A 23555-nucleotide genomic window follows, 5' to 3' on the forward strand; every position below is an offset into this window, starting at 1 on the left:
TCGTAATCCTCCCACAAATGAAATTTTTTTTGATTTTTTTGTTACATATTGAGTGTGTTTTGAATTTTAAATATATATCCAAGTAATGTCCAAGATACTTTATTTCATCCACATAATAACCATTGGCATGTTGGTTATGCATCGCGGTAGGTAAAACAATCGAAGATGTCTCTGTCGAAGATAGTTATCAGTTACGAACAAACCTACATCCATCAGAATTTCTGAGTTATGTATGTGACCACCGATCACCTGGAAGAAGTGAACACCTAAATAAGCGTCTCTCCTCCTCTATAATGACTGATAGCTTAGCATCCCCAGTAAAAAGTCGGCTGGGAAGAGCCGAGGATAATATCCACACTTCTTTAGGTGCAGATAGTGCAGAAATTTCTTCTGCACTCTCTCCACCATCAAAGAGTATCGAGCCTCATGTGGCGACCAAATAATGGAACTAAACTCCAAACGACTTCTTACCGAGGAATTGTATAAGGTCCTCATAACCCGAGTGTTAGAAAAGATCTTGGCATTTATAAAAACAAAACCAAGCATTTTAAGGGAGTCATTACATAGATAAACCATATGAAGATTCAAAGATAACTGTGCGTAAAACAACACCCCGAAATCTCTGGACGTTGAAGCCCTTTCAAACCTCATTTCGTCCATGAGATAACGATAGTATATTGTTTTGGATGCTCTTGTGTATGACATTACAAAACATTTGGAGATATTGAAGAACCATTTGTTTTGTTTGCTCCATTGAATAACATGTTGAATGTCACACTGAAGTTTAATACAATCTGAAGAAGTTTGTATTTCACAAAACATTTTCAAGTCATCCGCAAAAGAGAAAATTACAAAATTTTACGACTTTACCAATATCATTTATAAAGATTTTAAATAACATTGGTCCTAACATGCCGTATGCGTGACACTGCAAACTATTTGTTAAAAAAAAACCGTTGTTTAATAATTATTAATAATTTATTTTGCATATTTTATCAATGTTTTGAGAAGATACTTTTAGACGATTTTCGGATAGTATAATAAGTAATTTCATTTGAAAAAATGACTGATTGCTTACAATGAAATATTGATTGATTAATTGTGTTTTAATGTTGGTTGCGGAATCATAATAACTCATCTAATCTCAGTTAATAACTGCTTATTTACTACAGGTAGACAGACGTAGAAGCACACTAATCATACAAGCTTTTTGATTCGAATTGCCACTACAATATGTTTAAAGTTCCAGCGGCTCTAATTTATCTGCTAATTGCACTAGAATAAATTTACACCACAAATCATATCAATCAAATATGTTAAGTGTTCTTTCCGTGTTAGAATCATTAAAAATAGATCATCGTTATTCTGCAGTATGAGTTGTGAAATGGCACCTATCCAAAACTCATCTTAAGCCATCTCATCTCCAAGAGGAGCTGATAAAAGATCAGATGATAAAGAGTAAGAGTGAGAATTAACATTTGTTTAGTTATGTTATATTTTAATATTGTGTCCGATATTATTATGTTTAAATTAAGTGCTGCAACTAGCCTAATTAAAATATTGATAATAAACGTTTATGGCCATTGTTAGTAAAATAATTATGACTCGTGGCTGTAAAACTTTATTAAACCATAGAAAATAGAGAATTTACCCAAACATTAAAATTGTTGGTGCCATTTTCAACGGGTACCAAATAACTCACTACAGGAAAAACGGCAATCGAGTTGTGGAAGAGTGGGGTTTAAACCTCGGACCTCTGATCCCCGAGTCCGCGACACTAGCCACGGAACCAGTAAATTGTATACTTCACAATAAACGTAATAGATACATGCGCATTAAGTTTTCCTAAGGGTTTGTGCCATGTATTGCGACGTTTCAAAAAATAACGCGACCGACACATCGCAGATTTCTGTATATAGTTATAACTAGAGATGCATGGGGGTAAAATACGGTATTTTACGGTATTTTGCGGTATTTTACGGTATTTTACGGTATTTTACAGTAATTTACGGTAATTTTCGCCAATTTTTGCTAAAAACCGAATATGACGTGCTAATTTTTATTTTTCGAAGATATAACAAATACGAGTAGCTTTGTTTTAGGACACGTTACATGACACTTTAAACCAGGTATATTTGTAAATGTCAATTCATTCTAATATATTTTTTCTATAAAATCTATAGGGACGTACGTAATTATACGCAAAAACGTGGTCGTTCAAGGTCAAAAACTTAAGGTTTTACTAAGGGCCCTATGTCCACTGATCCTGATACATTTCAAAACATAATAACATTTTTTATCAAAAAAGTAAAAAAGTACATACCGAATGACCTTGAACGTCCCATACTTATAATAAATCTCGACAATAACCCGATGGATCTAAACCTGGTTTTCACGGTCATGAAACGTGTCCTAAAACAAAGCCACTCGTATTTGTTATATCTTCGAAAAATAAAAATTTGTACGTCAAATACGTTTTTACCGAAAATTACCATAAAATACCGTAAATTACGGTATTTTACATAAAGTTACGTAATTTTACATCCATAGTTATAACTCAGAAAACCTCACTGTGTATCTAAACGGTTTTCTTAAAAAAAAAAATTAAACAATAAATATGTACAATAATAACAAAACGACATTTTTCTATTATCCCGTATTTTTTATCTACTGCAAAGATTACTTACATAATAAGCCTATTATAATCCGTGTAAAGATCAAAGTTGCATCCAATAAAAACGTTTTGTTAGGTATTTTTTTCTACTTTCTGTTAGTAAAACTCTGGGAATTCGGTGAGTCAGACGGGCGAACAATAAAATGGAATAGCTAACACAAAGCTATCGCTGGGAGAGATAATATTATGTGCTCCGCTTTCTAGATATAGCTACTATTAATAGATAAGTAACTTTGGCTATACTTAACTTTGGTCGAACGAAAAGGCGCCAGATGAGCAAGCGGATGATTTTCGCTCCGAAAGAAGGTAAATAAATAGAAAAGAAAACAAGCGATGTTTTAGGGCACACCTGTGATAACTGGACTAGTTAAAAGTCAAAATACTTTGTCTGAGTTTTAAGGAGATCAATGAAAACACGCTGATTGCTAAATAAAATATGCATTTTGGTACGATTAAAACAATTTCAAACTATTGTGTTCATCATAAGTTATTTACAGAGGGGTGTGCTACGGCCGGGTACAATTAAAAAGGTTTGTCCAAATTTTCGTGGACAAGGGCTTGATTTAATCCCCCAGGGAGCTGCTCATACTAAAATATATTTTTTTATATAGGAGTTGCTTTATTATTTACCTTGCTTATAATATACAAGGTTTATATTTCAAAAGTGGATTTTTCTGAAATTAAATTAATTAAAATTTATCTTAACTGTTGGGATCAGGAGGGATATACCAATGTGGGCCAATCAAGAACTTCTCAGCATTTGCTCATGTGGAGAGGAAACCACTTAAAACTCTTCAGGAGAAGCCGGCCTGTTGGCAGTAGTCAACAGGCCTTCCATTCCACTAGAGGAGTGTTCGGCATTTTCTTCCCTACTTTGGTTTATTCTCTCACCTCTCGTGTGAGTTCTTTATTACCTATCACCGATGGGATGTCACATAGATCTTCACCCAAGCTTCTGCATCGCGCCTCCAGCTGTTGTCTTTGAAAGCTGAAAAGGGGGCAATGTATCAACAGGTGAGGGACATCTTGAGGAGTTTCATCGTTGCATGGGCTGCTGTCGATCTCGGAGAGCTTGAAGCGATGCAGGTAGCTCATAAACCCACCATGACCCGTAAGCATCTGGGTGAGCTCGTAGCCAGCATTCTGCATTCTCCTGAAATCATAGGCATGGAAAATGGCAGGGAAAAACATTTTAGTTATACTTCCTGTAGGTTCACTTAAATAACGATCGTTCCAGAGTTGAAGGGTTCTACTTATACTAAATATAACATGATATGCTTATACTAAAATATTACAACAGAGATGATGACTATTTCAAAGATGGGAATATAGAAGTCCAGGCATCTACAGTGCTTATGACCTGTCATCGGGTGGTTTACACTGTAACATTCACCATCCTGCCTGTATTTTAACATCTGTCAGGCGTTGCCTAGTATGCGGGTTAAATAATTTAATCAGATTAATCTCACCTGCATAAATAAAGGTTTTAGCTCTTTAACTCCACATAAATCAGCAGATTAAAGAATTGAAGTAATATAGATGTTCGAATATAGACAGAATGGTGAATGTTACACAGTGTGTAAAGTTGCCACTTACGTAATAGGAAACGTTAATGTAAATATTTGTACTTATATTTGTTATCAGAATAATATATATATATTTTACAAAAATATTTTTTTCTTAAATATTTTTATAAAAAGTACATGTTTTTGTAAAATTCTAAACAAATCTACTTTTACACATCTAGTAAATGTTATCACTGTAACTCTTGTGCTTGGAGAGTGACTTACATTGTTTTAGTTGTTTATTTATAGAATTTTATATAATTTTAAATACGTGTACATGAGAAAGAAAGAAAATAATAACATAGGATATATAAAAAAAAAAAACATAAAACAATAATACATTCATTCTAATTAAAGATTAATGTAGTTTTTACACGTGTTAAAAACTTTAAATTTGTTTATTGAAATTTTAATTTTTAAAAGTTTTCAGTTCATTGGGAAGATTATATATAATTATAAAACAGCCAATGGCAGGTCATAAGCTCTGTAGATACCTAGACTTCTATATTCCCTTCTCTTAAATGTTCTTCATCTCTTTCATAATATGTTAGGTGGCAATTTGGACTAAAATAAATTTTCTGAGGCCCCTGTTTTATTCCTCGTGGGAACCGTAATAGTAAATACCTGTATATAATGAATTTGCTTATAGATAATGTTTGCTTTGTTAAAAGCAATAGAAAATGAAAATAAGGGTAAAAATACAATAAGAAGATAAAACCGTTGATTTGCGACAGTTTTATACATGTGATGCCGTTTACTCGTCGCAACATTGACAATAGAAATATTTTGATAAAATAACATCATTTAAAAAAAACTTTGCATGTAACGAAGTCAATTAATGTTCTTTTCAACACACTTTGCGTATCATCAATTAATTAACTGTTTATATGACAATTCATTAGGGTTTATTTAATATCCTGTCCCGACTCTGTGAGACCAAAGTTCTGTGTTGACGCTGAGTTGGGATGAATAATGAATCAACTCAGCCATATCGTGAGCATACAAGATAAACTGACCTACATATTAAAAATTTTGCGATTTTGCGTTTTTTCACCAAATTTTAGAGCTGGACGTTATATTTTAGTGAAAAAAAAACTCGTTCACTTACATATCATGTTTTTGTTTTACAAAATTGTCAATTGTATATTTATTTATTTATTAATAATATACACGGCACGCAGTGCCTTTTACCTTCAGAAATACATATTTAATAGAATATAAACACTTTAATATTATGAGAAAAAGAAAAAAAGTATTCTGTTACATAAATACTATGACACAACAGTTTCATATATAGAACATGCTTAAATATATATTATGTAAAAAAAAAACATAATAAATAATTTAAAAAATGAAACTATGTGTTCATATAAAGCCAAATAGGTAAAACATTGTTTCCTGATTATGAAATTTTGTCTGCAAGTTTGAATTTATTTTGTTTTTTATGATTATTTTAGTTTATTTGGCCCATTATGTTTACGATTATAATTAGGTTGATTAGATTAATTACGCTTTTTTATTATTTTATTTTGTTAACTATGTTAAATAACTCATTTAAGGCATGTTTCATTATACTTATTGGAAAATGTTTCTGTCGGCACGGGACACCCCAGTGAGGGAACATTGTAAAAGTATAAATAAATAAAAAGAAAATGATTTTTTTCATTGTTTAAGAGGTACAAAATATAAGTAAATAAAATAAAAAGAGCAATAATATTCTATTACATTTTTAAAAAAAGGTACTAGTAATAACAAATAAAATAATTGAAAAATGAAGTATACCCGTAAATATCGTACACAATAAATAGTACCCATTGATCAAGTTATTCTACAAATATCTGCTACAGGAAATATTTATAAAGTCAAAACACTTCCATACTAATTTGATACATTGCTTTGTCTATGTAAAGCATAAGAAATTCAAAATCCAAAGTGAACTAAATAGCAAAACTTGGTTTGTGACTCTGTAAAAACTTCCACCCTGATTTGCCAAAAAACAAAAATCGTGAGTTGGTCAGTTTTCCTCGTACGCTCATGATAATATCACCGCAAATCTTTGTATATATAATCCTTCTGTACGTGTGATGTAACTGAACTCCTCCTAAACGGTTTAACCGATTTACGTGCGGGTTTCAGCGAAATGTAGATCTTCGCGCGTGTTCGTAGATATTAAAATTTTCGAATCTGTAAAAAAAAGTTTGAAGCATAAATATTTATTTCATCGACCTACCAGCGTTGCATTCCACGAGAATGCATACACAAAAAATGAAAGCATGTTGTATTTTTGTGTTTAAAAAAGTTTGTTTTTCAATGTTCATAAACAACATTCGCTTTTTATGGTTCCCAATCAGATTTTTTCCTTACATTCTTTATAATTTCTTCCCATTTTTCTTTTTACTGGATTTTCAGTAGTACTAAAATAATATTAACTGACATTCAATACATTTTTGAAAATCGCATTGATGAATAAAGTGCACCCCTGTTGGCGAGAAGAGCCGAGTTTGGCATTTGCAAAAAGAATTCTATATTTGAAAATGAATTATTTTATGTTTTGGAATTCAACCATAAACAAGTATCTAGGTACCCGCTTATTAATGAAAAGTCTTTTCCCGAGGTAATAGCAGGCAAGCCAACGATCGGGCAGGACAACGTCTATCGGGTCCGCTAGTATTATATAAAATCGTAAACATAATAATGAAAATTCAATGGTACATTAATGTGATATGCGGCAAATACAAACATTTGATTTACATTCAATAATAAAAAAAGAGAAAAAAGGAGGTCATATATTCGTAAAATCATCAAGGAGTTACTCAGATCCTTCTCGCCAAGGAAGATCCAGTTCTTTACACCTCTCTTGAAAGTAGTTTTGTCCATAATTCAATAAAAAAAGAAAAAAAAACTTCATTGCGTGAATGTTATACGCGAAACCTCAAGCTCCAAGGATATTTAAATCACGCGCAGCTACATAATATACGATAATGGAGTAGGTAAACGAGTTTCTGGTCAGATAGGGGAGAGTGTGCAAGGACTTGAGGCATGCAAATAGAATAGTGAGGATCGAGGAGTGCAAGGACGACGATTCATCGCCTTTTATTTTTAGTACATATATTATGTATTTAGTGGCAATGACCCCGTCGCGTAGTCTCCAGTTCACTGATTGTAACATTATTATAATATAGAGAGAATATCATTCTAACTGACACTCGTATCTCAGAAACTCAATTGTGTATTTTGAATCTGTCATTCCGCGATGGCCTAGAATGTAGATGCAGACTCAATCGCCGAAGCCTGGATGTCTCATGATGTCTAAAGTTTAGACCTGACTGACAATGGATACTACATAAATCTTCGCGGACGGGGCAATGTAGGTATCATAGAATTAAGAATAGTCCAGAAACCGCATACGCACATCAAACCGAAAGCAACTCAACTACTCATAAATGAGTAGGTTTACGTTTTGACCAATTAGTTTCATTGTAGACGTCGCTCAGTACGCAACTCCTGATTTGAATTCAACTATGCCGTGTTGTGTCCTTTTAAAGTTTAGAAATACTGCTAGGATCTTAAAGAAACAGGATGCAATCACAGTTCATCTGTAATTTGCAAATGAATATGTATATAACAAATGCATTACTTAAAAATTGAATTATTTTTCCATCTGTCAGATTGTCGAAGAAACAAAATGGAAATTTCGTTAGTGTTGCCAGGGTAGAATTTTTTTTACCCTACTTTGCTCATTTAATAAAAGAACTAATGAAAATTAGACCTCGGATTAAACAACGCCGTGGGGGACATTTGAACGACATTATCTTTAAAACATCAAATATTATTTAACGTGATATAAAAATTTCAGTTTTATGTCAAATAAAATTTGTTTTATATTTAAGTTCAAAGTTCATTAATTCAATGACTCTTTTTAAATGACCCTTTACTTATCTACCCTGTTGTGTCAATCAATGTTTCCGCGTGCACAATAAAATTTTAGCGAAATTAACAGATTACTTTTTTTTTTACCTTACATTTGTGTTATGTTTTTTTTTTCCATCAAGCAACATTACCCGGCGACGGCGAAAGTAAGCCGGAGTGGGGGAATTATTGGACACAGTCCGATGTATTCAAATATGATTTTACGCTCCTTCTGGACTATTCGTAATTCTATGGTAGATATATATACTGTTATTATTCACATTAATAATATGCAGTTGTTGGATTTGATTTCTTTCCCTACTATGTATGTATGCTTGGATAATTTATATGGCGCCATTTTTGTGAAAATCACCTCAAGGGCGCTGTACAATAAATAAATATCCCAGCACGTCTTGCAGCTACAGAGCGCATGGACGGTTGGAATTCTAGTTCCTCGTCTCCAATTATGATATATTGGAGCTAGATTACAGCACGTCTTGCAGCTACAGAGCGCGAGTAAGAAATCTAGCCCCTATTTTTTATTTTAATTTTATTTAATTTGACAATGAAGTTTAGAGTTTAAGTGATATTTTAAAAAACGAAACAAAAAACAATTTTATAAAAATAGAAGTTAGATTACAACAAGTCTTGCAGCTACTGAGCGCATGGACAGTTGAAATTCTAGATCCCATTTACTAAATTTAGATATTTGATAGTTGATAACATTTACATAATATTATTTATATAATACATTATAATAGCTTACATCACAAAAAGTCTTGCAGCTACAAAGCGCATCGACGAGTGGAATTTCAGCAACATAAGAATGATTTTAAAAAGTTTACAATAAAAAAATACAATAATAATACACCGAGTTTCGAGTAACTAGTAAGTATTGCATTTAAGTGAACATCTAACAGCACAAAAAGTAAACGATAAAAAACTAAACAAAGATAGCATTCTTTAACTTTTTATTAAGGTTAACAAGATAATAGACGATACTCGTGTTCGAAGGCTCTCTGTTTTACGTATGCAGTTTACAGGGTCTATTGTCGTTTTCCTAATACATAACTGTAATAACGTTTGGTTCACATTTGGTTGTTCCCTGGGGGATGATAGTAAATGCCCATCTGTGTGCGTAGTGTAGGTACCAAGGGATCTATCCGCTTCTCGTCAATTTTGTTTGTTATTATTAGACGCATGACACACGTTTCCCGAAACTGGAATTATTAATTAATTTATTTTGAATCATTAATTAATTTTCATAAAATTCATAATCTCGTAACTCGGCGTATCATGTTGGATATGAGCTTTCTCTATAAAATTGTCAATAACCTAATCCCAGAAATTGTTAGAAGTATTTCATATCGTGTCCCTGTCCGTAGAACTCGTCATACTGTACTTTTCGACATTTCATGCTCACAGACTAATTTTCTAAAGAATAGCATTCTTCGAAGAATACATACTACCCATAATGACAGTTTTAATGACATAGACATATTACACTGTAAATACTATAGTTTTATCAGATCTGTTAAAGACATTTCAAATTTATCTCCCGCTTAACTTTTAATTTTTACATACATCTACTACCTGTGTATCTTATAAATTATTGTTGGTTGTGAATTTTTTTGTGATTAATACAAGGTGTTCTTTAAACCCTGTCACATCCAAAACCACGATGATCAGTATGGGCAAGAAGACATATTAGCATATTTAAAAAAATATTTATACCAAAGAATTTAAAAATTAAAAAAAAACAAATGGTTGCTTACTTCTGCAGGGGAGAAGTGAGGGGAGCGCGGTGCAGTATCAGACTCCCCCCTCCCCCCTCCTCGTTTCGCCCCTGCAGAAGTAAGCAACCATTCGCTTTTTTTGATATTTTATTTTTTATAAATTTTATTCTGATTATCGTGGTTTCGGATGTGACAGGTTTTAATGAACACCTGTATAAATTTTCATGGAAGCAGAGAGAGAGAGAAGGAAGGTAGAGTTAGAACTTCTGTGTGTCTGTGTCTTCTCCCTTTTATGTAGGCCCTTTTTATTGAATTTTTATAATATTTCTTTTTTTAGATTTTTTCCCTCTCTCCTTCTTCTGTATTCATAATACATTCATGTGAAATCTGTAATTGGTCTTACTTTTTAAAATTATTTTATAGTACCTACCTTAATAAATTATTTAAAGTTAAAAAGACTGTAATTTCTGTAATAAATACATAAATAAGTGAATTGTACACCTTGAAAATTTTATTTTTTATTTTTTTCGAGGGGAGTTCGTTTTGCATTTATTTTTATGTACATAAATGTATTATATTTTATTTACATTTTATTTTACTTTATAAAACATATGCCTTAAAAGTAGATATTATATTGTACAAGATTAAGGCATTCAAGAAGCAAGCGGTGTTTTCACTCCTGACTCGCGATGACACACTTGCCATGTCCTCCTAGATTATGCCATATTTATATCTTTTGTTAATTATACCTTTTGTAAATTTAAATAGATTTCAAGTTTGCTTAGATTAAACATTACTCATTAATGCCAATCTGTTAGGCCTGTTTATTGGCTTAAAAAATAAATAAAAAAGATCAATTTTCTACTGTATTGAGTTCAGGATACGGTGGGTCTCGTGTTTTTAAAATTAAGATTCAAATGTTAACAATATTTTGAGTTTGTCCAAATTTTTGTAGACAAGGACTGGATTCAACTCCCTGGGGAGCTGTTTATATTAACATATTACAACAGAGATGAAGAACATTTAAGAGAAGATAATATAGAAGTCCAGGCATCGACAGGGCTTATGACCTGTCAATGGCTGGTTAAAGTGTCAATGGCTGGTTTAAATATAGGCAGAATGGTGAATGTTACACAGTGTGTAAAGTGGCCACTTAAACCAGCCATTGACAGGTCATAAGCCCTGTAGATGCCTGGACTTCTATATTGCCTTCTCTTAAATGTTCTTCACCTCTGTTGTAATATGTTGATTCAAATGTTTTAATATTTGCTATAGATTTTAAGATTTCTAGAAGATTATTAAAGGTTTTTTTCCCAACATATGAATAATGATTTAAAGCTGTAGTTGTATTGCATCTGTGTAAATTTGAATTATTTTAAAATCTAGAATTTCGAGAATTTCGTTAATTTAATGTATTAATGTATTTTTTTTCATTTGACATCAATTGAGGGTATATCTCGTTCTTTGAAACTTAAATTTGAAGGGTAATTTCTAGCCTTTTAAATATAACTTTAGCGATGGTTTCTTGGGCAATCAAAAGTGGACGTAAATTTGTCTTGTAAGCTCCTCCCCAGCCTATGATTCCGTAAAGCAGAATACGTTGCGTAGTAAACAGTTTTTATATTTTTTAGAGAGAGAATGTTTATTAATGTAACAAATATGTGAATAAGTTTTTTTACTCTTTTTACTATGGCATTTATTTGTAATTTCCATTTCATATTACTATCTACTTTTTTATTGCCGTACATAATATTTAGGGCCACATAGTAAAATAATTAATATAGTTTTCCTTACTGTATATAGTGATATTAAAATTAGTAGGAAGATCACAATGATTTATGAAAAGGATAGAATTTTTATTTATTTATACTTTTTAAAACCCGTTAGGGCTATATAAACATATTATAAGATCAAGTAATGCCTCGTCTGTTAAACGTAGTCATTATGTGCTTTTTAATGTTGATTTTGAATTTGTCTCAAATATAACTTTTCAAGTAGTCAGATAAGTCGCTGTAGTGTAAGTCTTTGTAGTGTAGTATTTTCGACCGTCCTAAATTTTGTCCTTGCCTTTTTAATGAGTTAGTGTTGTTGCCGGGTATTATATTTGTGTATGTCACCATTTTATATTGAAAATAGGACGGAAACTGATAATAATGTAAATATAATGTATATATTTCTAGTCTACAAAAACGTAGAACTAATATTGACTCCATATATATGTTCGGCATACTAAATGGTATAATCGATGTTCTATCATTACTGGGACAAGTAAAATTCAATATTCCGACTCGTAGATTGAGAAACAATGAAGTACTGTTAATCGATCAGCATAGAACAAACTATGGCCTAAATTCTCCAATGACCCGTCTTTGTCGTATTGTTAACTCAAGACAAGATCTGGACTTTTTTGGTTTAAGTTTACAACGATTTAAACGAGCACTAAATAAATATTCCAGATCTTGTCTCGATGTTCCTTATGTTTGTCAATGCTTCTTTCTTTTTTTAAAAAATGTTTTAAACTATTCTTTTATTGTAATATTTAAACCTTATAAATTGTATACATGGACAATGTCCGTTAATAAATAAACAATGTGTACTAATAATATGTGCATCATATTCTAAAAATGCTGAAAATTCCCTTCTCTGAGATGTTCTCCATCTCCGTTGTAATATATTAATTTTTCAAATGCTGAAATGATCTGCATTCTTCGTATTCTGTGTATTTTACTTTTCAGTAACTTTCGCTTCCCGTTTCCCATGTACCGCTGACCTTTGGAATTCGCCAGAGCTGGTCGAAAGACGGTCTTTGCATTTATTTAAATGAGAACTGAAAAGCATTAAAATGAGAATGCTTTGTAATTACCTGTCAATCTTACACTCCAACATACCGGAGAGAGATATTAAATTAAACATTAAAGAAATATGGTTTTTGGTTTATGTTGGAGACTGATTTTAAAATTAAAATTTAACAAATAGGTAATTAAGTGGATTAATTATTATAAACTTATAAATTAGAGTATTTATAGTGTTTTTATTTACATTTCTAATAAGAATGGGAATAGTTAGGTTCTCAACATAATATATAAAATTGAATCAATGATTTATTAAATAAAATAAAATTGTTTTCTTTTATTTAGGAAACATACAGTACAATTACATAGTTTTATATTGTACACAGTTAGACTTAACTCTAATGGACCAGTGAAGTTTCCATATTATAAAGTAATTATATGTAAGGTTATTAATTAAAGTACAAAAAAGAAAAGGAACAAAAACATAAATAGCAGTTGTTTAAAAATTAAAATTAAAGTAAAAAAATAGAGAAAATTTGTAAAAGCTCAGATGAAAAAATAAATTTAAAAAAATGTTTCCTTTTTATCATTTTTTTACAATATGCATTATTAATAAATCCATCTGTTTGTAAATAACATTCTCTGGCATCTAGTACATAGCTCCAGGGACTCGAATGAAGAAACATATGTTTAAAAAACTGAAAAAAAGAATATAAAATTATGTAGCAAAGACAAACAAGGGCAATAAAATAATGGCATAAAAAATATTCATTAACAAGATCAACATTTATATGTTATGACATCGAAATATTAGTGTTCAAACATCTTTTGGAGGTAAAAAATACTTTGATCTAAAGTGGATGTTTAAAATTTGGGTAATTTCGTGAGGATTTGAAAAACACAAAGTAGATATTATTCTCCGTTTAAAGTTAAATGAATGAAATATTATGGTATCAGTAATATGTAATAAGGCAAATTTCCCGAACTTTCTGTTTTCACTTTTCCGGCGGATCTCAGTCTTCTGCAGCGCGACTTATGTTGGATATTTTGGCAACCATCCCAAAATATTAGAGAAATTTATTTTTTGCTGACAACTGCCGCAGTACTTGACCTATTTGGTATCATTTCGAATTCGGAGTAGACGCATGGAAAATAATGGGTATAATACCTATGTACGCTACTTTCAGTTACTTGTATCTATGTACATATACGGTGGGCCGATACTATTTTTTTCCGAATTTTGAAATGAAAAGGGTCTAAAAAGTTGCATTTTGGATCACTTGGAATGCAAAAAATTTCAAAAAAAATATTCGATACTACTTTTACCCTTAACCAGAGCTGGAAGTTTTCGAAAAAGTCAATTTTTTGCGCTTAACTGGCTGTCATTTCGTATTTACGTAAGAAAATCAGTACAATTAAATTTTATAATGTGCATTAAACCTTATTAAATAAGCATCTAAGGGCGTGAGTTGCACTTTGTTTTGTGATAAATGGGTAGCATTGTTTTAATGAGCCATTGTTTTCGTCAATATTAGCCAGGCGTTCAACGGAATCAGTTCCACTGAGTGTAAACTTTTTGCATTTCGGTAGTTGTAAAACGTGTTCGAATTTGTAATGAGATCAAGTTATATATTTACTAACAAAAAAATAATTTTATCAATATAGATAAATTACAAAAAGACACTGATAAACTTCAAACCTCGGTTGAGGGCCAAAAGAAGTATGAAATATTTTTTTAAATAATTTTTACGTTCAATGTGATTCAAAATGCAACTTTTTAGACCCCTTTCACTTTGGTGTCTAAAAAAATAAAAAAATTCATACATCATAGGCCCACTCTAATGTACAACTCAACAGAACTCGTAGGAGGCACCCGAAAAAATAATTTTTCAGAGGACACGCGTAGCAGACGATTTTGGTGAATGGGTATTTGAACATTGTTTTTCTGTAACTATCTCGCAAATGCCTCCCCGATACTGTGCGAAGGAGACTACTGCACGTCGGACTGATTATGCCTCGAAGACGGCAGATAAAATAGGGCGCTTTTATGGGCTTTTGGATGGTCCTGGGTCCCATAAGAAACAATTTATCATAAAAGCTAAACGAAAGAGATATAACAAACAACAAATAAACAAACCATCACGCAGTTTCCCCGTAGGGGTAGGCAGAGAGGATAAAACGCCATATCACTCTGTCTCGGCATACAGACCTAGCTTCCTCTATATTCATACATCTTCTCATGCACGCACGCCGATTATTCCTACTCTTGGCGCGTCCATCTTCAAGCCGTTTCTTTTAGCCGTTCTTTCGCTGTCCATTCGCTCTACGTGTCCAAACCAACGCAGCACCCGTTTCTTGATTCTGTCGATAGCGCATGTCTCAGCCTTGCACAGTTCACGGATCTCGACATTTGTGCACCTATCATACATCGTTTTACCACACATTCGTCTGAGGGTTCGCATTTTGGCAGCATTTAACCTACTTTCGTAATTATGTTTCCAATTAAATACTTCGCTCCCATACATCAGAGTTGGCACTAGAAGTCCATTGTGAACTGATGTCAAAAGTAAATATCTATCGTTAGTAAAAAAAATCACTGCCCTATATTCGGGGAGAAAATACGGAAATACGTTTGTATGAAGAAAAGTCTTACCGTGTTTCCTCTTAAAAAACTAAGGTATTTGATTTTCCGTGTTAAAAAAATAACATATGTTAATTTTGTTTAAAATCACAAATTAAAATTAATGTGCGACACGACCTTTGTCTAGCGATCATTTTTGTTACATAAAGGTTAGATGATCAGTCTTACGCCTCGGGTACCAGTCTAGGGGCTATGAAATATTCTAGTGTAAAAACACCTTTTTAAATAAATACATATTTCATGTCAACCATGTCAGGAATCGAACCCGACACCTCTTGCATGGTAGGCAAACGGTGTATTTATTATAATTAATGATATAATTTTTTTTTAATATTTACTTTGTTTTGAGTTGAAAATGTATTTCGGTAACGTTTATTTGAATTTATTATACTTTAGACAAAAATCGAGAGTACAAAAATATTGAATTTACTTTGTTACTAAACCAATATGTGACCGTTTTATCTGACACTTGCAACGTATCTTGATTATTAGACGCATGAATAGGATAACATAAAATATGAAAACATTGAAAAATAATTTTAAATAAACGTCTCTTTTATATTTTGGAATCTTTTGGAATCGAACAAATCAGAAATTAATACGTCAATCTTACACATCCAGTGTTTTATCTCGCTACGTTATCAAACTAAATATTAAAAGAGAATGCATTCATTTACATTTTATTTATTTATGTTTACTGTTGTGCACACAGTGCTTTGTTGTTATAATACAGTGATATTATTACAAAAAAAAAACATTAACCTAACACAGCACCAATTACGTACACAACACAATATATAATACAATTTCTGAACATGACAACAAAATGTGACGAGAATATGTATAACACGTGACTCTATTTGTGTTGGCATCTCCATTGTTGTAAAATATGTAGCGTGGAGTGTGGCTCATGGAGTGATGTGTGTAAATGTGGTGTTTGTAGGAGATTTTGTATTTTTTGTCTTTGCTTTTTTATATTTTTTTTATTTATTTGAAAAAGAGGCTAAATATTATTAATAGAGACTAAATAGTATTATTGTCAATGAGACTCAGATTCCGTATATAGCGGAGAGCTGATTCGTAAAATAAGTCAAGATCGTACATCTTCTCAAATTTTGAAAAATGACTGATTGCTCTACCTAATAGGGAATTCTGTAACATAGCAAACTAATCACATAACATTTAGTTCCACCAGACTCTTGATCAATAATTCATAATTGACGTTTTAGTATAAATAAATAAAACAAAATGTGACGACCTCGGAAAAATTGCTTGGTTTCAAATAGAATATTGGTAAGTAATCAGATACATTTTTAATACGTAAACTAAAACCTTGCCTAGTTAGTCATAAAAATAAATCAATAATATTACATAACATGAGTTTCTTGGTAACGTATTGTTTTGAAATGATTAGTTTTTAGAATGAATTATTTTTCTTGTATCTCTTTCTATTTAGCACCTGTTTTTTTACCAGTACTGCTTTTTTATCGTTCTAAGTCCACCATAAGTAGTGAGTAAGCGATAATTGCCTTTGTACAATGACTAATTGTATTGAATTTCACAATTTTTCACTCGTTTTGGCCATTAGTCACTTTTAGCACTGACACAGTTTGCCTTTTTACGTATAATCACGATATTTGCATTAAAATATATGAAACAGCATTTTCTAACTAAAATTAGCGATTTCTTCTTGAATGGAACGAGTTTAGTATAAAATATTATTCTAATACAAAATTTAAAAGAAAAATTAAGTGTTGAAACGCTGGAAAGCATAAACTTATGACCTATGATTTATGAACACATAGTTTGTCAGGCGTTATTATATTAATTAATTTAAGTAAGCAATTTATTAAAATTAGAATTACGGAAAGCAATAATCTTTTTTTTAAAAGTCGTATGGGTTGTTTGTTTTTTTCATTTATTAGGGCCTTTTACTAAAACATGATAACATCGGCCAAAAACAGGTTAAATAGATTTACAAATTAGCATGAAAAACAAAATTAAAACAACACAAACAGAAAGGAATAACAATATGGACACAAACAATAGACAACAAAAATACATGTATGGGAATAAAATAAAATAATATATTTGTAATAATAAACACGTACCCAAACTAAAAAAATTCCAACATTTTGTATGATATTGAAATAGGCACACTGTCAGGAAAAACCCAATAAAAATAAATTTAAACAATTTACAAAAGTAAACGAAAGAGATAAAATGCTTAACCTAGAAATGTAAAAGAATTTTTTTTTTTTAATATGAGGAAATATTTTTAATATATTATTACAATGAAACAAATATTACATATTATGACAATGAAACATTTGAACCCCAAAAAAATAAACAATAGGGTATTATCACGTTTTTTTTTTTATTTTGCGAAAAAATAGAGAAAAAAATTACAATGGTAACTGTATAGTTTTTATTTTTTTATGTTCACGCGTTAATTTTTCAGAGCGGTTTAAAAACGTATACTTTGAATTGGCGCCAAAACGACCATTCGGATGCCGAATGGGCTTGTGACGTCACGCGTTACGAATCTGGAAGACCGTTCAAACAAATTCATACGAATTTGTATAGCCTACGTGTTGTTTTTGTTGTAATCGGTTGTTTTACACTGTTTTAACTAATTAACGCGCATAAAATGTCTTTAGTTAAAAGATGCAAGTACTGTTTAGTTCCTATGTGCACAAACACTACGGCTAAATAAAGCTTTTTTGGCCGTTCCTAGTACCTAATGAAAAAATGCGGAAAAATGGTTGAACGCATTTGAACGTTATGAAACGAGAAGTTAAAAAAAACAAACCACTTTACTTTTTTCCGTAGGTCTTGTTCAGTATAAAATACTAAATTTAATGATGTAGACTATAAAAATGGACTAACAGTAGACACTGAAATTAGCACTTATAAAGCTTGACAGGTACTACAATACTAAAATAGTTTATTCTTTGAACGTTATTGTTTATATTTGTATTATATTTCTGTACCTATGTTACTAAGTTTAATTTGTAGAACTGTTGGTTTTCTAAATAAATAAAAAATAAAATTACTTAAAAATTGCTGTATGGAAACCTACCTTATTTATTTGTGAAACTTACTGCATTTAAAAAATGGCAACTGATCTTGAGATGCTGGACAGTCTTCACACTTGCAGGAATCTATTATTTCCTAGACTTCATCGCAAATCAACGTCACCGAGTACGCTTTGGTTCTAACTTTATGTTCTGGGGTGGCTCGACTTTTTATCATTCAAATATCACCCGTCCGTTTTACTTGAATGTAACCTTTGGCATTGTCTCCGTAATTTTCCCAAGCTTGATATATTAATAGGTAAGTAAATCACATTTAATAAAAAAAGCATTAACACGCACTCGAGCAATAGAGATGTTTACAAGCATTGGTATTTTATGGATTATGTTGTGTCAAAGTCACGTTACTTCCTTTTGCATTAAATGTACGGGAAACAATGTATTTATAGTACATGAAAATAATACAACTATTTTCATAAATATATTCTGGAAGCAAACATTATATATTTCCTTACCTTGCGGCCTTTACATTTCTATACTCGGAACTTAAAAAGTTTGTATTGGATGAGAAAAAAATACCCATCATGATTATATCTATTTTGGGCAAGTAATCGGATTTTCCTTGTAAAAAATCAATTTCACTCATAATGCTATGTATGTTTATAAATGAAAACAAAAAAAGCAAAGGAAAAGACGAAATTTAAATATAAAAAACAAATAAAAAGCCACAAGCCGCCCGCGTCGGAATATCTCAGTATGGGATTTTAGTGAACGTAGGATACATAAGTCACGCGTGACGTCATCAACCCTTTTGGCCAGTTACGAGCCGTTTTATTTCTATCAAACTTTAAATAGGAAATTATAAATGAAAACATTCGTTTCACATTTTTATAGTAAAATGGTCGCAATCGTAAAAATATTCTTTAAATACTGAATACATTTGAAATCATATCCCCAGTTTATGAAAATACACAATTAATAAATAACATTTAAATTTATTTTTAATAATATTTAAACAATAAATAATTTGAGATAAATGAATTATGAAGGTTATAAAAATCAAAAGTAAAATATCAAATAATTTTTGCCTCCCAGTCATTAAATGACATACAAAAAAATGTGATTTAGATCTTCAATGCCTCCTTATCCGCAGGCGTTGGAGTCTAAAATTTTAATTTTAAACAAATGTGATGGAGTGCAACAGTGGTTAGACCCGATACGGCAAAAAATTACAATCCTAGAAAAAATATTAAAAATCGTTTTAAATCTCATCTGTTTAACAGTATTTGTATTAAAACATAACGTTTTCAAATCCAAGATTATTATTAATCATTAAATGTTGATATCTTAGTAAAAAAAACCGATAAAAGGGGGTTTACTGTCTCAACTCGCTCTTCTCGTGCTCAGGCTGTAAATTCTTCAGTTCCGGGTGTCGCTTTTATCCATGCCGTTTCTCTGCAGGGTTTTGGAGTATTGCGTTATCCAGGAGTTCTTTGGTCTTCCTCTGGATAACTATCGAGGAAGATCCAAAGGCATCGCCTTATTTACCGTATGCTCGGGTGGTCTTCGCCTTATGTGCCCTTACCATTTCTGCTGTATCTCTTCCAGTTTACTTTCGGTAACACCCAGGATAAAGGAGTTTACAATACTATTTTAAAAAAAATTAAATATTATTAAAAAAATCATTTACAAAAAAATATAGTATTAGTTTCTACTCCTATAAGTTGAAAGATAGAAAATATTGTAAGACAAAAGGGTCAGTTTAAAAAAACATTTTTTTAAATTTTATTTTATTTAGTTACGTGGTTAAAATAGAAGATTTATAATACGATATTTACATCTATATTTATTTTAAAATAATTTATTACTTAATATCCTAATTTATAGTGTTCAAACTGTTATTTATATAAGTATATTAACTATTTATAATTAGTGCAAAATACTCACCTATTCCACGGCTCCACATGTTAGTAAACAAAAATGTTAATTTAAATTTATTTTTATACAAAATAAAATCATTACTTTTAAATCACTTATTTTCTAAATTATAAAAATTTACTAAGTATTATACTTGTTTTACTGTTTATACTGTGATACATCGCCTCCGTAAATTCAATTTCTTCAATACATTTAATATTCAAACTCTTCGTTTATTGTTAATTTGCTGCATACCGACAGGCACCGTGGCGCAGTTGGTTAGACGGCTATCTGTGAAACTGGCGTCGCGGGTTCGATTTCCGCCAGTTGCAAGAAAAAAATCCAAGAAAGATTTTTTTCTCAATTGGTCTGGGTGTTGTGGTGTATTTTTCATTACCTTCTTCCATATCCCCTCTATCCCACCTGCTGACAAGCCTCAAAATAGAGGCTTAGCGGGTTATTCCTTTAAAAATAAATAAAAACCCTGTGCTATAATATCTTGTTTAATTTTCCATTATTATTTCTTTACTTTCTGCTGATTTTATGTATTTATATTTTCCTAACCTGTGAACAGGTGTTTTGTATTTTGTTTTATTATAATAGTTTTTTATTATTATTTTATACTTTGTTAAAAAGCCCTCGAATAAATAAATATATATATCTAGTATTTTTTTACATCTCACATTTACACACTCTTTACATTTAATTGTAAAGACAATTATTTTTAAAGATGTATTTTTTTACCGAACCTTTATATAACATCAAACTATACATAAAGGAAAAAATAATAACAATTCAGGTTGACCTTCCGTAAAAAGAGTAAGGCTCTTGTGTTTGGCAAGTATATAAAATATAATATAAAATGCACCAAATAAAGTTAAGTTGAAAAAAGTGCTTTGTCTTTTTGTGCAAACCATCTCGTTTATTTTGACGAAAACGCAACAATAATTTATTCAACTTTCAAAGCATTTTCTTTAAGTGCAATCGGACCTTAAATTATTACATAAATATAGCAACTAGACATAATAATCAGATCGATGTAAAATGGCAGATATTATGTCAATGGAATGTTCCTCGTAAAGTCCATGGAAAATGGAGTCGGTACATTCCCAGGTACGTTTATGGCAAAACCACTCTTAACAAACTAACAATTAACCGAAGTCTCGAGTGATGTTTCGTTATGTAAAAACTGGATTGATTTCACGGCCGGATTCGTTTTGCAGGAATTCCCTCGGCACACAATGACTCACACACCCGCAGTACCAATTACTCGTTGTAGACTAACGAGTCCATTTTCTGGTACCGAGTCTACAGACTATGTTCAAGTACGCGACCGTTCAATTAATAATACGCGACTCTATTGTCACTATATATTTTAAGACCCGTTGCTAGTTGAGGACGCTCCTCAATATTCATTAATTGTAACCATTAACCATATCGCCACTTGAAACCATCGTAAAATATACTTTTTACGAGCACCATTTTATAATAGGTTTACTGATCAGTCATGTCTCTTTTGTCATCATTTTGTTTTCCCGTTCTTCATAATAACCTTGACCATCTCTTCTGAAGTGATTGAGGAACAATGATTGTTTATCGAATGTCTCCATTCTACAGAACTCATAATGACCATTTCGAGTCTATCCAACACCGCTTTTTAAGAATAGTGACATGGTTGCTCGGATTACAAAGGGGTAATTATTCCTATTTTGAAATAGAGCAATCTCTTAATCTGTCTTCATTGGAGAAACGAAGAACTGAGATGGACCTTATATGCATTTTCAAAATACTCAATGCTATAAGTGATGACCCATCTCTGTTGCAATCAATTTATTTTAATGTTTCCAACCATGTCACCAGGAGTCAAAATCTGCTATTTATTAAATCTTCTAAGAGCAACTTTTGTTTCTATGCCCCAATGTCCATAATGTGTAGATTAGCTAATTCGTCACACGACTTGGAATTCTTTGGCATGGTTTAGCTCAAAGTCTTATGTCTTTCGTTTTTATAAATACCTGTATTGTATACCATTATTGTATTACCCTTGTTTGTCTTTGCTACATAGTTTTAAACTCTTTTTGTTCGGTTTCTTGTATTTATGTTTCTTCATGTAATTGGCTTAGGCCGTAAATATAAAAAATAAATAAAAATGTCTGGGCGCGTGGAGTGTATAGACGACAAAACTTATTTATATTGGCTACTAGCTGAACCCGGCAATGATTTGCTATTGCCAGATTTGAGTATACTCTTAATAAAAATAGATATTAAAAAATAGATTAAATGAACACGATCGAAAATGTATGGAATTAAGTTAAAGTTACAGTTGCCGATAAAGTGAACATTGCTGCGATGATTTCTAACCTCGGAAAGATAAAAATAAGAAGATCGAAAGACTGAAATACTATTTTCATTGTCGTATTCAGTCCGTTCCTTGTCGTTAAAGTAAAGAATGTTTATTAATGAGTTGTGAGAGCATTATAAAGATAAAACTTGTTACCTTCGTTATGTTAGTACGTGACTTGTACTTATCACAATGTTTAATGTAAAATCCTACCTCAGTGTCTGACTACGGATTATCATTTATCACTGATTCCTTTTCCTATTCTGTTACAAATAGAAGAAGCGTTGTTATGTAACATTACCTATACGTGTAAGATATGACACACGTATTGTCATGAAGATGTAGAAAGTGCAATATTATTGCAATTCAATGGGGAAATATCACATACTACGAATACCGATAAAAACATGTGAAATGGATTTAAAAAACTAGTTGCCTTTTCCAAAACGTGTTTGGCTTTGACAAGTAAGGCGTCAAGATTCGTGACGATGTTCTATTTAAATTTAAACGGTCACGAACAAAGTTCAAAATTAAACCGAATCTTGGCGTATTAGCGGCGTGGCCATGGCAAAAAAAACTTAATCACGAGAATTAAAAAACATAAATTTAAAAATATTTTTTATGTTACCTACTAATAAGTGCAATTTTTTTTTCTAGTCCGTATTTTAAAGACTCTTATTTAAAATTGTAAAAAACATCCTGGTATTTTTCCCTATTAAAACATTTTATTTTTTTATTTTCTTTGTTTCATATATTATGGCCACGCTGGTGATTAAATGTCAAATAAATACGAACAAGTAAACCAAACATTAAGGTTTTCATATTTAAATTTGTGACAACAGAGAGGGAAAACATTTTTAAGAAGGGAATATGGAAGTCTGGGCATTTACAGGGCTTATGACCTGTCATTGGCTGGTAAAGTGGCCACTTTACACACTGTGTAAC

General features: G+C 31.4%; 1 protein-coding gene across 2 annotated transcripts in view; it reads left to right on the forward strand.

Annotated features, from left to right (window-relative positions):
* Spec2 (CDC42 small effector protein Spec2) overlaps window positions 1-23555 on the forward strand; it is a 71113-nt gene that overhangs the window by 29838 nt on the left and 17720 nt on the right. The gene's annotated exons all lie outside the window — the stretch shown is intronic.

This window comes from Micrasema longulum, unplaced genomic scaffold (genome assembly GCF_059751315.1).
Source record: "Micrasema longulum isolate JH-2025_06_02 unplaced genomic scaffold, ASM5975131v1 h1tg000215l, whole genome shotgun sequence".
NCBI classification, from domain to species: Eukaryota; Metazoa; Arthropoda; class Insecta; order Trichoptera; family Brachycentridae; genus Micrasema; species Micrasema longulum.